Consider the following 12,310-nt stretch of genomic DNA (forward strand, 5'->3'; position numbering starts at 1 on the left):
GTGAGGGCATTGGGGTTGAATCACTTGGCTTATGAGCAGGCTTCTTTGGCATGGCCTTCTTTGGCTTGCTTGCAAAGGCCTCAGCAGTGGCAGCAGCAGCAGAGTCTTCATTAAATTTCCTCACTGCTTCCTTAGCTACTCTGGCTAGCTTGGCCTGGCGCTTGGCCCATTCATCAGGATAATCCTCACCACGCTTGAGGCTGGTGGGATCAGCTTCTTAGCCAGGTGCCAATGGAGGTCTTGGGCATGGAGGATTAAGAGCGAATTTCTTCATATACTTGGGAGTAACATATCTGTACTCCCTCCATTCCCGTTCCCATCTCCTCTCTATCCTTTGTATGCGCACCTTGCGCTGATTTTTGTCCTCCTTGCCATGTTTGGCCTCATCAGGAGTGCAATAATCCTTGTAGATATCCTCAGGGATTTCAAATGCAGTGTTGACCTCAGGCCTCTTTCCTCCCTTCTGTGGCTTCTTGCCATCTGCCATTTTCTTCAGCTGGGGGTTTTGAACGATTGAGTTCTCTGAAGAGGGATGCAATTTTTCTTCGAGGAACGCTGCAAATGAGTTAAGTTGATGAGAACCTAATGATTCAGTAGCGGACATGTGTACCTGTGAACATAGTATAGTTGCGAGAAATTTGGAGAGGCCATATGCGTTCTCAGAAGATTTTGCAATAAGAACAAGTTTAAGGAATTTGACCGAATGAATCTCGAAGAATTTCACTAAGCGTTCTTTGACTTAGGTTCCAGAGTTGTACAGATTTGAAAATCCACACAATTGAGCAATCTTGAAGAAAAATGTTGCTTAGAGAAATAGATCAAGAACAGATGGTATGTGAGGTGTCCAGTGTGTGAGTATTTGAAGAAAACACCTTTTCAAGATTTGAAGAAAAACATCCGAATCAAGAAGGGTAGTAAAAGTAACTTTTAATTACCCTGGATAAAGAACACGACGAACTGGGAAGTATAGATTTGAAGCTCGTCGGTTCAGATCTTCCACGCCCTAACTTGGTGAGGAAGACGGCTACGATGGTGGCGGAGTGAAGAAATCCGCGTCCAGCGTGAGTACGTCAGCGACGAGGTTGAGGCAGTGAAGCTCTTCCTCACCGGCAACGATGCAAGTAGTGGCGACACTAGGGTTTGAGAGCTCGAGCGAGGGAGTGAGGTCGAGCGGAGTAAAAGTGAAGTGAGGAAGGGAGAGGGGTATTTATAGCCGAAGTGAAAAACTGCTCGCCCGAGAAAATAGGATGAACGTGCCCCTGACCCTTCTCATTCGCTTGACGTATGTCACCCACGTACTGAGAGGTGACGATCATGTCCGATCATGGGTGAATAGGATAAGTATTATCGTGGAATGTGTATCAATTTGAGCGGCAAAGGCCGGAAATTCTGATAAGATAAGTTTAAAGTTCCATTCGCAATTTCTTAAGCTGACAAGGACACAATGAAGATTTTGAATGAGTTTCAAATAGAACGCACATGAAGAAATTGTGAATAGACTAAGTTGAGTTAAGCATAGAGGGGGAAGGGTCCGATCACATTCACTTAACAGAACAAGCAACTTGAAGAAATAGCAATAAGTGAATGTTGTAAAGGACATAAACTCATATATATATATATATAGCCAATGAAGAAAGACGACAGAAAGAGTGAAGACAATGCAAGTTGAAAAACATCAGAGGAATTTCAAAGCTGAGGAAAAACTCAAATTGAAGATTTTTCAACTTTTGGTGGTGGCGAGACCCACCGTATAAGAATGATGATTTCAGACACCGCGTACAATTGTCGTAGGGTTCTGAGAATCAAATTCTTCGTTAATTTCTTCACACTTAGAGTGTTATTCTTCATTGATTGAAGAAAAACGTTTCTTCATGTGTTGCACATCTAAGTCATCAATTTTGCATAAGTGTTAGGATGAGTGTCCTTTTCAAAAAACATTCGAAGATTCTAGGATATTTAGCTCACACCGCAACTTGCTAAATCTCTTCTCATCCAAGGGCTTAGTAAAGATATCGGCTAGTTGTTCTTCAGTCTTCACATGCTCAATAGAGATGTCGCCCTTTAACACATGATCACAAAGAAAATGATGACGAATCTGAATGTGCTTTGTCTTCGAGTGCTGAACTGGGTTATGAGCAATTTTGATGGCACTCTCATTGTCACAGTAGAGTGGCACATTCTTCACGTTGACGCCATAGTCCTTGAGAGTTTCCTTCATCCATAGCAGTTGAGCACAGCAAGAACCAGCAGCAATGTACTCAACTTCAGCAGTAGACAGTGATACACAGTTCTGTTTCTTCGAGGACCAACAGACCAAGGATCGTCCGAGGAAATGACATGTGCCAGATGTTGAGTTGCGGTCCACATGATCACTAGCATAGTCAGAGTCTGAATATCCAATGAGATCAAAAGCCGAGCCCTTGGGATAACATAATTTAAGTGTTGGTGTGTGAGCTAGATATCGAAGAATATGCTTCACAGCCTTATGGTGTGATTCCTTCGGTGTAGCCCAAAATCGGGCACACATGCAAACACTAAGCATAATATCTGGCCTAGATGCACATAAGTACAATAAAGAACCAATCATGGAGCGGTATACCTTTTGATCGAAGTCAATACCATTTTCATCAGTGCATAGATGGCCATTTGTGGGCATAGTGATTTTGACTCCTTTGCAATCTTGCATGCCGAATTTCCTTAGTACATCCTTGAGGTATTTCTCCTGAGATATGAATATGCCATTGCGATGTTGACGAATCTGAAGACCTAAGAAGAATTTTAATTCTCCCATCATAGACATTTGATATTCTTCACTCGTCATATAGGCAAATTCATCACTGTAACGTTGGTCAGTACAGCCAAAAATGATATCATCAACATAAATTTGGCACACGAACAATTCACCATCATAAGATTTAGTGAAAAGAGTTGGGTCAAGTGAACCGGGTTTGAAGCCTTTCTTCATGAGGAATTCCTTCAAAGTATCATACCACGCCCGTGGGGCCTCCTTAAGGCCATAGAGGACCTTATTGAGTCTGAAGACTTTGTCAGGATGCTTTGGATCTTCAAAACCTGGGGGCTGAGCAACATATACTTCTTCCTCAAGCTTACTATTGAGGAATGCACTTTTCACATCCATTTGATATAAGATGATATCATGATGCTTAGCATAAGCAATTAATATGTGAATAGCTTCAAGTCTAGCAACAGGTGCAAAAGTTTCATTGAAATCAATTCCTTTAACCTGTGTGTAGCCTTGAGCTACAAGCCGTGCCTTATTCCTCACCACAAGGCCATTTTCATCTTGCTTGTTGCGGTAGATCCACTTTGTGCCGATGATATTAAGCTTGCGAGGATCTGGACGTTTGACCAGTTCCCATACGTTGTTCAGCTCGAATTGATGTAATTCCTCTTGCATAGCTTGAAACCACTCAGGCTCCATAAATGCTTCATCTACCTTAGTGGGCTCTGTGATAGAGATGAAAGCAAAGTGCCCACAAAAGTTAGATAAATGTGAAGCTCTTGGGCGTGTGAGAGGGCCTGGAATGTTGATGTCGCTGATGATTTTCTCAATTTGCACTTTGTTTGCAACGCAAGGATGAGCGGGTTGTCGTTGAGGAATTTGATCAGTATTTTCTTCAGCACCATTTTCCTCAGGTGCATCAGCATGATGTTCATCATGTTCTAGAATGACTTCTTCAGCAGATTCTTCAGTAGGAATGACATCCTCAGTAGCCTTGAACTTAATAGATTCCTCAGGAGGTATTTCATCTGTCACAGGAGGCGGGTGCTCTCTTTGCTAGCCATTAGTCTCATCGAACCGCACATCTACAGTTTCAACAACCTTGTGGTGATAGGTGTTGAAGACTTTGTAGGTGTGCGAGTCCTTACCATAACCGAGCATAAAACCTTCATGTGCTTTCGGTGCAAATTCAGAATTGTGATGAGGATCTCTAATCCAACAGTTAGCACCGAAGACTTTGAAATAACTCGCATTGGGTTTCTTGTCAGTGAGGAGTTCATATGCAGTCTTCTTGAAGAATTTGTGAAGATATACCGTGTTGACTGTGGCATGTAGTATCAATTGCCTCAGGCCAAAAGGGAGGAGGCGTCTTGTACTCATCAAGCATAATGCGGGCCATCTCAAAAAGAGTCATGTTCTTGCGCTCCATGACGCCATTTTGCTGAGGAGTATAAGGAGCAGATAACTCATGAGTAATACCAAGTTCATCAAAATAGTCATCAAGACCAGTGTTCTTGAACTCAGTTCCATTATCACTTCTGATGTGCTTGATTTTCACACCAAAGTTGGTTGAAGCCCTCGAGGAAAATCGTTTGAAGACTTCCTGCACTTCAGTTTTGTAAGTGATGATATGCACCCATGTACATCGAGAATAATCATCAACAATGACAAAGCCATATAAAGATGCAGCATTAGTAAAAGTGGCATAGTGAGTAGGGCTAAAGAGATCCATGTGAAGCAATTCAAATGGTTGAGTAGTAGTCATGATAGTCTTTGCTGGATGCTTGGCCTTGGTCATCTTTCCTGCTTCACAGGCTCCACATAAGTGATCCTTGAGGAATTTTACATTCTCAATGCCAATGACATGCTTCTTCTTTGCAAGCGTGTGTAGATTCCTCATGCCAGCATGACCAAGTCGTCGATGCCATAGCCAGCCTTCTGAAGCTTTTGCAAGTAGACATGTAGCAGGTTGTGGTCCTGTAGAGAAATCAACAATATACAAATCTCCTCTCCTAAAGCCTTCAAAGACTTTGCAATTGTCAGCTTCCATGATCACAACACAACGATACTTGCCAAATACAACAACCATATCAAGATCACAAAGCATTAGACAGACATGAGGTTGAACCCTAAGGACTCGACAAGCATGACTTTGTCCATGTGTCGATACTTTGAGATTGCAACCTTACCTAGACCCAATACCTTGCTTTTGCCTTTGTCAGTATAGGTGATATGCTTCAGATGTGATGGAGATAAATTAGAGTCCATCAATAAGCTCATGTCACCAGTCATGTGATTTGTACATCCACTATCGAGGACCCACTCAGTGGCTTTGGGTTGATCATCCTGTAGATGAATTAGTGCAACTTACGATCTCATATACTTCAGAAGTGAAGAATATGGTATCAACTTCATCAGATCAATTTCATCAGGCAATAGAACAGATAAATCAGTATGAGGATGTGAGAAATGAAAATTCATTTCTTCATGATTAGCTTGCATCCTTTCAAGCAAATTCAGGTCTCCAGCAAATTCTTCAGACGATTAAGTTCGTCTGGAGACCTCATCCTGCATAAGAGGTTAGTTCTTTTTCTTCACCACCCATATCTGAAGGGGTGGCAAATAGTTCATCATTCTGCGAGCTCCATAAGAGAAGGTGGCATAGATGCCAATCCACTTCGTTTGACATAAGAGGGGTTAGGGTAAGCATAGGAGTAAGCAGAGAAATTCTTCGAGGACTTATGAACATAATGATTTGAAGAATAATGCACATATCCATAATCCTTAGATCTTCCCTGCGAAACAGACGAGTTAGCACGGTGATGTTCATATGAGGAATTTGATCCTTTTTAGGAATTTGATCCACGTAAGGAGTTTGGTCCGTACGAGGACTTGGATCCATATGAAGAATTTGATTTGAGGTTCCTATTCTTCACAGGTGGTGTCATGATGACATTCACCTGAAGATTTTCAAGGCACCTTTTGGGAACCCAAATTTTCTTCATAGGAGAACCGTTCCTGCAGTTAGTGCCAACATATCTAGCAAATACTTCACCATTCTGATTTTTGAACAGTTTATAATTGGAGTCAGATGTCTCATCAGAAGAATATGAAGATTCACATGTAAAGCCAGATAAAGTAGATGGATCCACTGAAGGTCCCTTCGCATCAACCCATGAGGTTTTGGGATACTGCTCAAGTTTCTAGTAGGTCCCATCAGCATTAAGTTTCCTCTCAAAGGCAATACCCTCTTTCCTAGGGTTCCCGTTGATGATATGCTTTTTAAGCACGTCACAAAGAGCCTGATGCCCTTTGAGGCTTTTGTACATGTCTGTCATATACAATTCCTTCAGCCCTGCATCATCAGTGATACTAGCAATGTCCATAGATGAGGAATTAGTGATAGCACAGATAGTTGAAGAATTTGCAACAATGGAAGCATTTGAGCATTCAGGTGAAGAATTAGCAGTTTCACATTCAATGCACTTCAAACATGGAGGAATAAATTCATTCTGAGTAGCGCTGATCTGTTGAGCAAGTAATGAATCACACTCCTTCTGAAGATCTTCATAACTTACTCTTAACTGCTCAAGATCTTGCTTTCTTTGAAGAAATTCATAAGAGAGCTTCTCATGATCAGATAGAAGAGTGTTATGATGACCTTGAAGATTGTCAAACTTGGACTGAAGTATCTAAAGATTTTCAGTCAAAATTTTAGTGCGATCCATTTCCTCGCCCAACATATCATTGCTTTTATCTAGCAAGTTTTGAACCTTTTCAAGAGCCTTTTGTAGTTTCACAGCAATCTTAGCAAGTTTAGAATAGTTGGGTTTGAGGTTTTCATCAGATTCATCATCACTAGATTCAGAGGAGGGATATTTGAGTACCTTTGAGTCTTTTGCCATGAAGCAATAGGTGGGAGCGTAGTCCTCATTGCCTTCATCAGTAGTGTTGGGGAGGTCCTTTTCTTCAGAGTTGAAGATGGACTTGCTGACGAACGCGGTAGCGAGGGCTAGGCTCGCCACACGAGAGTCTGACTCCTTAGATTCCTCCTATTCCCCAGTTTCCTCAAATTCAGCCTCAGAGTCCATTTCCTTGCCAATGAATGCCCGAGCCTTCTTGGAGCTGCTCTTCTTGTGAGATGAGGACCTTGAAGATTTTGATGACGAGGACTTTGAAGATTTCTTCTTCTTCTTTGAATCATCAAAACTGTAATACTTGTACTTCTTCTTCTTTGATTCCTTTTCCCACTAAGGACAATCTTGAATGTAGTGTCCGGGTTTCTTGCATTTGTGACAGAGTCTCTTCTTGTAATCATGGGATGAGGAATCTGATCTCAACTCACCACTTCTTGAGGATTTACCAAAGCGACCACGTCTTGAGAACTTCTGGAACTTCCTCACGAGCATTGCTAGCTCCTGTCTTAGTTCTTCAGGGTCACCAAGGCTGCTGCCAGAATCTTCACCCTTAGATTCAGACACTGCCTTGGCCTTCAGAGCCCGTGATCTACCATAGCTTGGTCCATAGAGATCTTTCTTCTCAGCAAGCTGGAACTCATGAGTGTTTAGTCTCTCGAGGATATCAGCAGGATCAAGTGACTTATAGTCTCCACGTTATTGTATCATCAATGCCAAGGTATCAAATAAGGAATCAAGCGATCTCAGCAATTTCTTCACCACCTCATGGTCAGTGATATCAGTGGCAGCAAGTGCTTGAAGCTCATTTGAGATGTCAGTGAGGCGATCGAAGGATTGCTGTTTTCATTGTCGAGTCTTTTGAAGCGGTTGAAGAGATTGCGAAGAACGTCAACTCGAGATTCATGCTATGTTGAGACTCCCACATTGACCTTGGACAGGCTGTCCCGGATAAGCTTTGCTGCCTCCAAAGCACTCACTCTGCCATACTACCCTTTGCTCAGATGGCCACATATGATATTCTTCGCTTGAGAGTCGAGTTGCTTGAATATCTTCACATCAGCAGCGTTGATGGTGGGTGTCGGTGTCAAAACCGGCGGATCTCGGATAGGGGGTCCCGAACTGTGCGTCTAGGCCGGATGGTAATAGGAGGCAAGGGACACGAAGTTTTACCCAGGTTCGGGCCCTCTTGATGGAGGTAAAACCCTACGTCCTGCTTGATTAATATTGATGATATGGGTAGTACAAGAGTAGATCTACCACGAGATCGGAGAGGCTAAACCCTAGAAGCTAGCCTATGGTATGATTGTTGTTCTGTCTGTTGTCCTACGGACTAAAACCCTCTGGTTTATATAGACACCGGAGAGGGTTAGGCTTACACAAAGTCAATTACAATGGTAGGAGATCTACATATCCGTATCGCCAAGCTTGCCTTCCACGCCAAGGAAAGTCCCTTTCGGACACGGGACGGAGTCTTCAATCTTGTATCTTCATAGTCCAGGAGTCCGACTGAAGGTATAGTCCGGCCATCCGGACACCCCCTAATCCAGGACTCCCTTAGTAGCCCCTGAACCAGGCTTCAATGACGACGAGTCCGGCGCGCAGATTGTTTTCGGCATTGCAAGGCAGGTTCCTCCTCCAAGTACTTCATAGAAGATTTTGAACACAAAGATAGTGTCCGGCTCTGCAAAATAAGTTTCCACATACTGCCATAGAGAGAATAATATTTACACAAATCTAATCTGCTGACGTATTTCGTAGTGTGACATCGCACCACGGCCAAGCCTTTATTCGAATCGTTTTATTGTCCCACCTCAGCGTGTCATGCGAGGCGGTTTCCTTGGCACGTCTTGTCGAAGCAGAGATCGTGTCCCCTTATTTCGGGATTCTCATCAATACGGGCGTGGGTGATCCAACCGCTTCTAGGACTCCTAGACTATAGAACGGCCACGAGGAGACGCTTGATATTCACCCTCTTTATAAAGGGACAAGGCTTTTATTTTTTCCATCCCGTGCTCAATTGAATCCTTCCCCCACCTCAAGCTCAAACACCCAAAGTTCAGGTCAGGTGCTCCGAACCTTCAATCATGTCCGGATCTAGCCTTCAAGGCCGATGGGTGCCTTCCTCCGTCATGGAAGAAGACATCAAAAAGTTGAGGGAGGCCAGATATCTGACCGCCGAGGTTTTGCATCGGCTGCCTGCCCGAGGGCAGGCCGTCCCCTCCCCCGAACCCAACGAGAACGTCGTGTTCGTCTCCCACTTCCTCCGAGGTCTAGGCCTTGCTCTGGATCCTTTCGTCAGGGGTTTGATGTTTTATTACGGGCTAGATTTCCATGATCTAGCTCCAGACTCCTTTCTTCATATCATGACATTTATTGTCGTGTGTGAGGCCTTCCTCCGGGTTACCCCTCACTTTGTCCTGTGCCTCAAGACCTTTGAAGTAAAGCCGAAGATGATCGAGGGGCAACATGCAGCGTGTGGAGGTGCCTCAATATGCAAGATGACGGGAGCTCCATGGCCCAAAGGTTCCATTCCGGAGGTGTCTGAATTGTGGCAACAGGAGTGGTTCTACATCACGGCTCCTAGAAGTGCCAAGTGGGCGGCCGCCCCTGTTTTCCACTCGGGCCCTCGACCACAACTGATGTCATGGATCAGCAGAGGTCTGAGCTGGGGTCCAGCCAAGGACGTGCCTATACTGCAAAGCCGCATTCGAGATCTCTTCAATGGAGATTTTAGTTTGGTTGCGGTAATACAAGTTATGCTGGTTCGTCAAGTCCAGCCTTGCAAACGCTGGCCCCTTCGCTTGTGGGAGTTCAATCCCGAGGGACCGCGTGTCATTCAAAATTTCCTCGGCCTGACGCACGAGGAGATGTACAAGTCATTCTTCGGACCTCAGGTAGAGTGTCCGGAAATCACCGAGGACGTGGGCATGAGCAGTAACCGCGCTGCCGAACAGGTAAGGAATCTTCCGGCCGAACATACTATCTCTCATTTGTTACGAAGTTATTTCTGACAGTTTGCTTTTTGACCAGGACTGGCTAACAAAGGCGAAGTTGATTCAGTGTTCGGCCCCCCTCCCTAAGGGTTTGGACAATCCGGTATTGGAAAAGATGCTCCAGGTCGCACCTTGCCTGGAGCCCTTGAAGGAAGATACTGGGGAGGATAATACGGGCGGACGCGGGCCCCCAACGCTGCCCATTCTAACTGAGGGAGCGAGCGTCTCCATGAAGGAAGACGACCGGAGGAGGAAAAGGACTGCGCCCGGGGATTCGGAAGCCGAAGCTTCCAAACAGGAGAAGAAGTCTCCCACGGAGGGTCCTACCTTGGGGGGTGCTTTTGCCGCACAAAGTCCGCGGGAGGATCAATTCTCCAGCGAGTCATAAGTGACCCGAAATACTTTAATAGTACATGTATGCCATCTTTTTCTTCTGAGAAAATAACCACCGCATATATCTTTGCAGTTCGGGCCTTAGCCCCTCTCAAATGAGCTCGTCTTCGGGGGATCTTCTTCCAGAGATGATGGAGAGCGAAACGCCTCCTCCGGACTCCTCTGCTCCGGAAGCGGGCGACCCCGAAGTGTCGTCGCGGAGGGCCTCTCCGAGTCCGGTGAGGCCAGAAGATAATCCCATTGACCCCCGAAGCTCCCAGTGTCCGGCTCTCGAAGAGAGCGAAAAAAGAGTATGGCATCGTCTGGTGTGCGATCGGATGTTCTAAGGGAGTTGGTGGGGCGAGCGGCCATCTCAGATGAACACCATGTGCTGATGAATACGGTGATGGAGAGAATCTCGTCCGCCGAAAGCGGATTGCATGAAGCTTTTATGAGTCTACTGACAGGCTTTGAGGTACGTAAAATAATGTATGATAGTCCTGCACATGCTAGGTGTGCCCTGTGTAGATAGTAGCCCCTGAGACTCTGGTTGTCGTCAGAAATGACGACGAACAGAGGATCATATTCCCGGGTAATAACCATACTGCCTCGATGTGCAGGTGATGGAAGCTCCGGTGGCTAGCCGGACTAGCGAGTTTGCCCATTTAAAACGGCAGTTGGATGCGGCAGACGCCGACATCGAGCTTGTTAACAAAAGGCTTGACGAGGCACAGGGTAAGTGTCATTATCTGGTAAACGCCACATAGTAAGAGCAGCATGGTGCCAGTATCTTTAATATGTTGTGACTGCAAATGGAGCTGCCACTGTTGAAGCCTTGCGGGCAGAACTTGCCCGAGCCAAGGAACAAGCGAGGTTTGGTAATGCGGCTGCTTTGAAGGCGGCTGAAGAGTTGAAAGCCGAGAAGGCTGCGCATGGCGAGAGCCGAGATAAGATGGCCAAGATGGCCATAGAATTAAAAGCCGCCGCCGACCGTTGTCGGGTTCTTGAAAAGGAAAACCTAGCGAAGGCATCAGACCTTGAGAAGGCTGCTGCGACGAGAAAAGACATCCGCTCTGCTATGAGGGCGAAGAAGGAGGAGCTGCGGGAAGCCGGGGATATTGTAGCTGGGAAATCCTTTATGTTGCGGAGGAAGTTTGGAGATCCACAGTATGCCTCTCTGGATCGGCTGTGGAGTTCGGAGGATGTGTATATGGATTTGGCGGCGAGCGCTGCCGATGCGGCCAAGTACTTCCAGGATCAGGCGGACCGTGAAGTGGACCAACTGTTTTGGACACAATTCCATTCTCCCGAGCGTCCGCTTTCATTGACTGACCAATTAGCCGAATGGGCCGAACTGAATAGGTTGTCCGGACTCGCCATGAGGTCTGTTGTGGATCAGCTATGGCCGGAAAGGCCAAAACCGAACAGCTATTTCAGCTTGGTGCAGCAGTTCCTTGACGTGGTGCCGCGCATTAATGCGATGAAGAGGTCGGCGTGCATAGAGGGCTCACGGATGGCCTTTGCCCGTGTTAAAGCATACTGGGCGGAGATGGATGCTACCACTGTTGCAGCGCGGGATTCGGCCATAGGTCGAATGGCTGCTGAGCACTACTTTGAAGAAGTTCTTGAGGGTGCTCGTTTGATAGAGACCCAGTGCTCAAAAAATATTATGTTTGAGTGATATGTAATCTCATTGTAAGCGAAATGCTTTTATAAATTTTTATAAGGCTATTTTTATACTTTTGCCTGAAAGTAATATGATGCCTCCTGGGCGGCCGTTTATGTATACATGTGTATAACCTGAAAGATTGCAGCCGTCGGCTTCAACCCCCACGCATATAATGCGGAGGTGCTCGCAAAAAACACGCGTTCACACTTAACCCAACGTCTTGGTCCTATTAAGGAGGTGATAGCGGAGCGAGCGAGGCAACCGGACTATAATGCTTTAGCACTTTCACTTAGCCATAGGAGTTTGACAGTGGGGCTACTAGATAGCCCCTGGTGGCTCCGCACTCTCCCGATCCCGGGGTGCGTACATGCTTGGCCGGAAAACGGCCCTTCGTTAAGGCAGAGGAACTCTAACATTCCAACAGGTCATCGAGAGGTTGACCAGTCTCACGCTATATCATGACAGTCAGTTTTCGGCTTTCTCTACTGAGGTGCTCGTCCGGATGAACCAGGGCACAATCACAGTAGTTCTCCTGGTGCTACCTTAGCCGGTAAAGCGGAACGTAAGGCACCAAAACACAGGAGCCGGGCAAACCCAACATTTGACCAAAGACAAT

Source organism: Triticum aestivum, chromosome 4A, assembly GCF_018294505.1.
Source record: "Triticum aestivum cultivar Chinese Spring chromosome 4A, IWGSC CS RefSeq v2.1, whole genome shotgun sequence".
In the NCBI taxonomy this organism is placed as follows: Eukaryota; Viridiplantae; Streptophyta; class Magnoliopsida; order Poales; family Poaceae; genus Triticum; species Triticum aestivum.